This window comes from Procambarus clarkii, chromosome 73, assembly GCF_040958095.1.
Source record: "Procambarus clarkii isolate CNS0578487 chromosome 73, FALCON_Pclarkii_2.0, whole genome shotgun sequence".
Taxonomy (NCBI): domain Eukaryota; kingdom Metazoa; phylum Arthropoda; class Malacostraca; order Decapoda; family Cambaridae; genus Procambarus; species Procambarus clarkii.
In genome coordinates, this window is record NC_091222.1 from 2654560 (window position 1) to 2660020 (window position 5461).

Genomic DNA, 5461 nt, shown 5'->3' on the forward strand with positions numbered 1-5461 from the left:
CTAAACCATAATTATGCTTGTTTTAACCTAAAATTCTAACCTCAAATTCTAACCTAATTCTAGTTCTAACCAACCTAACCAAACCAACCAACCTAACCAACTAACCTAACTAAGCTAACTAACCAACCTAACCAACCAACCTAACCAACCTAACCAACCAACCAACCAACCTAACCAACCAAACCTAACCAACCAACCTAACTAACCAACCTATCCAACCAACCTAATCAACCAACCTAGGCAACCTAACTTAACCAACCAACCTAACCAACCAACCTAACCAACCTATCCTCCCTTCTTATTATCTGACCCGAATTTTCGGTTCGTGTCAGAGTCCATGAGTGTCCGTGTGCGTGTCCGTGTCTGTGAATCCATGGGGTTTTGGGTCCAGGAAGCTATTTGTGTCAACCCAAATTGCCTCCCTTCTCCCCACCTGAAATCCAGGTGGATTGAAGACCTGACCTAGGTCAGTTGATCCATGTATCCGTCCGTGGGCCCCCGGACTTCAACCCTTCCCCACATTCCAAAGGGTCAGTCAATCAATCTTGGCTATCCAGAGAATCTATCGAAACTGATGCTCCTACAGGAGGGGACACACAGAGAAATCTGTGCCCTGTACTTGCAACCATTCCGACAGGCTCGAACGCAGGTCTGTCCGGATTAAGAACATGTTCTATCCGACTAGGCCACGCTGGAGTTGCCTTCTGAATCAAATTTGGCACTTGTATTTATATCTCATAGCAAGGTTAGTTAGTGTCTATTTATGAACAGTTGCCATGATTGACATGTGAAGTTGTTAATTTGTGTTGTCAGTTAGAAATACCTGACAGCTTTGTTTGATGAGGTTGCAGTCCCGTGAAGCAGTTTTATGAATGAATATTGGAGAATTTAGGCTAACTGACATGTACTCACCTAGTTTGTACTCACCTAGTTGTGTTTGCGGGGGTTGAGCTCTGGCTCTTTGGTCCCGCCTCTCAACCGTCAATCAACAGGTGTACAGATTCCTGAGCCCTATCGGGCTCTGTCATATCTACACTTGAAACTGTGTATGGAGTCAGCCCTCCACCACATCACTTCCTAATGCATTCCATTTGTCAACCACTCTGACACTAAAAAGTTCTTTCTAATATCTCTGTGGCTCATTTGGGCACTCAGTTTTCCACCGTGTCCCCTAGTACGTGTGCCCCTTGTGTTAAATAGACTGTCTTTATCTACCCTATCAATCCCCTTCAGAATCTGAATGTGGTGATCATTGTCCCCCCTAACTCTTCTGTTAGGAGGGACATATAGGACTGACTTCTGGACTGTCACATATGTCACTTCTGGACTGACATATAGGTAGATGTGTGTGTGTGTGTGTGTGTGTGTGTGTGTGTGTGTGGTGTGTGTGTGTGTGTGTGTGTGTGTGTGTGTGTGTGTGTGTGTGTGTGTTTAAAAGTATGTATTAATTAATAATTAGTGTGGTGTTTCCAAATAAGTTTGAGTAATGGTAAACAAGCAATCCAATATCTAATATGAGCTATTTTATGTCTCATTCTATAAAATATATGTTTTACTAGGGAAGGAAATCCGGTTTGTTTTTTTCTTTGTTTTATTTCAAGAATAAATAGTACATAGGGGAAGAAACGAAGGTTTGGCTGGTTAAATATAGCGTTGTGGCCGCCATTTTCTGTGTTTGGGGGTGGGGTGTGTTGTGGGATTGTGGATGGGGTTGGTATTGGGGGGGAGTAGGGGTAGGGTCCGGCGGCCTCCATTGTGGGGGGGGGGGGTGTTGGTTTGGGAGGGGGCACGGTGGGGGGGGGGGGGGAGTGGTCCTGAGATGCTACCTTGGGAAGTGTCGTTGGGGGGGGGGGCAGGGGGATGGGTTGGGCAGTTAGGTATTTAAATTTAATTTTGTAAGATAGGTTATGTAGAGCGAAGTGTTGAGGAAGGAATAAGAAAAGTGTTTAGGACTGAGTTGAGGTGTATTAGTTTTTGTGATTGATGTTAGCAGGAAGGTAGGTGGTTGAAATGTGTAAAGATTTGTTAATGAGATCATTTGGTTAATAATGTAGGAATTAAGGGTAAGTGTTCACTGGAGATAGATATTCAACAGCATATTGAGTGGACAAATTTTAGCAGGTAGGTAGGCCGGCCGGGCGGCAGAGAGAGCCAATGGACTGACATATAGGTAGACGTTTTCTTCATGGATGGTAAACTATTATTAAAATGGCATGTACACATTTCCATGTGCGACATTCATGTACACACACACTGACCCACGGAGACTGCCCAAATATGTATACCATCAGCAGCAGTTGGTGTTCCCAGGCAGGTCACCCATCCATGTACTAACCAAATTCAACGGTGCTTAACCTGACTGATGTATGGGACGAGACGCAGTGTTCTCAAGGTGGTAGGTAGGTAGTATGGCTGTTTCTATTGTATACAAGTAGTAACTAATCACATGTGAGTGAGTGAGTCAAGATAATGGTAACTGCAGCGGGCGGGCAGGCAGGCGGAGGTACATAGCAGCCAATTCTCCATTAATGATAGTACTTATTGCAACTATTTAGTCAAATTAACCAACAACAAATGGACTACTACTACTTCTTCTACTACTACTACTACTACTACTGTTGCTCCAAAATAGAAAAGGATGGGATGCCGCCGCTGCCACTGATCTCCGCACAAGTTTGCTGCTGCTGCTGACAAATAACTCATCCTAGGCCTTGCATATGCTCTCTTAGGCTTCATTTAGTCAATACGTGTAACATCATTGAGTCGGGGGACAGGCAGACAGGCATTTTATACATGTTACGCTTATATAGTGGTCTCCAACACCCACCACCCCACAAGATCCATCTAGGGACTGATTAACTAACCCTCACTCACCACGCCCCAAGTAGCTTGCTTACTAACTCCTGGATACCTATTTACTGCTAGGTGAACAGGGGCATTCGCTGATAAGAAACGCTACCAACAGTTACAGTCCTCTTTGTATTTCTACAAACCTAGCCTATTTCCTAGCCAAAACTAACCTAGCCCATTTCCTAGCCAAAACTAACCTAACCTAATCTAACCTAACCTAACCTAACCTAACCATATCTAAACTAACCTAACTAACTTACTTTTGTATACCTATTTACTGCAAGATGAACAGAGGCATTCGGTGATAAGAAACGCTACCAACAGTTACAGCCCTATTTCTATTTCTACAAACCTAGCCTATTTCCTAGCAATAACTAACCTAACCTAACCTAATTTAACCTAACCTAACCTTATCTAAACTACCTAACTAACTAACTTCTGGATACCTATTTACTGCTAGGTGAATAGAGGCGTTCGGTGATAGGAAACGCTACCTACAATTACAGCCCTCTTTCTATTACTATTTCTACAAACATAGCCTATTTCCTACCCTATAATAACCTAACCTAACCTATCCCTCCACACCTAGCTGATTTCCTAGCCAAAACTAACCTAACCAACTCCTGGATACCTATTTACTGCCAGGTGAACAGAGGCATTCGGTGATAAGAAACGTTACCTAAAATTCCAGCTATTTTTTCTCTTTATTATATTTATTGTTTTTAAATAATTTATAATTTATTTATACTCTATTCATTTTTTTTATTTTTTTACCTATTTCTATTTCTACAAACGTAGCCAATTTCCTAGCCTAAACTAACCTAACCTAAATATATATATATATATATATATATATATATATATATATATATATATATATATATATATATATATATTATTAAATATGACCGAAAAAGTAAGATTAATAATTCTAACACGAATTTTCTTGATCTTTCGTAAACTACCCACCTCAAGACTCCGCTCCAATATAGAAGCATCAAGAAATATGGACCAATAGGCTTTCTACAATCACTTCCATTCAATACCCATTGTTTCGTGTTCTGTCTTGTGTTGATGAAATTAATACCCTATTAATACCACCTCACCCCATCCATCTCACTCAAATGTAGATATAAACAAATCGGAGATGTGTAAGTTCTATTCAGTTGTGTATGTGTAAACTAAATCTTTGAAAATGTAATAAGTTTTACGAAACGCGCTCAAGTGTCGCGTCAGACTAGAAATAAAAATGAATTTTGGAGAATTGATTTTTGAATTACCACCAACAGTGAAAAGAAATGTACGAAAGATCGAGAAAATTCGTGTTAGAATTATTAATCTTACTTTTTCGGTCATATTTAATAATATATGTCTACAGGAAAGACTGCTACCAAAATATACTAATATATATATATATATATATATATATATATATATATATATATATATATATATATATATAATATATATATTATATATATATAACCAACCACAAAATAACCAACCATACCTATACCTTACCAACATACCCTAACCAACCCAACCTAAGCATACATATTATCTAAATTGATAACTAAACCATAATTATGCTTGTTTTAACCTAAAATTCTAACCTCAAATTCTAACCTAATTCTAGTTCTAACCAACCTAACCAAACCAACCAACCTAACCAACTAACCTAACTAAGCTAACTAACCAACCTAACCAACCAACCTAACCAACCTAACCAACCAACCAACCAACCTAACCAACCAACCTAACCAACCAACCTAACTAACCACCTATCCAACCAACCTAATCAACCAACCTAGGCAACCTAACTTAACCAACCAACCTAACCAACCAACCTAACCAACCTATCCTCCCTTCTTATTATCTGACCCGAATTTTCGGTTCGTGTCAGAGTCCATGAGTGTCCGTGTGCGTGTCCGTGTCTGTGAATCCATGGGGTTTTGGGTCCAGGAAGCTATTTGTGTCAACCCAAATTGCCTCCCTTCTCCCCACCTGAAATCCAGGTGGATTGAAAGACCTGACCTAGGTCAGTTGATCCATGTATCCGTCCGTGGGCCCCCGGACTTCAACCCTTCCCCACATTCCAAAGGGTCAGTCAATCAATCTTGGCTATCCAGAGAATCTATCGAAACTGATGCTCCTACAGGAGGGGACACACAGAGAAATCTGTGCCCTGTACTTGCAACCATTCCGACAGGCTCGAACGCAGGTCTGTCCGGATTAAGAACATGTTCTATCCGACTAGGCCACGCTGGAGTTGCCTTCTGAATCAAATTGGCACTTGTATTTATATCTCATAGCAAGGTTAGTTAGTGTCTATTTATGAACAGTTGCCATGATTGACATGTGAAGTTGTTAATTTGTGTTGTCAGTTAGAAATACCTGACAGCTTTGTTTGATGAGGTTGCAGTCCCGTGAAGCAGTTTTATGAATGAATATTGGAGAATTTAGGCTAACTGACATGTACTCACCTAGTTGTACTCACCTAGTTGTGTTTGCGGGGGTTGAGCTCTGGCTCTTTGGTCCCGCCTCTCAACCGTCAATCAACAGGTGTACAGATTCCTGAGCCTATCGGGCTCTGTCATATCTACACTTGAAA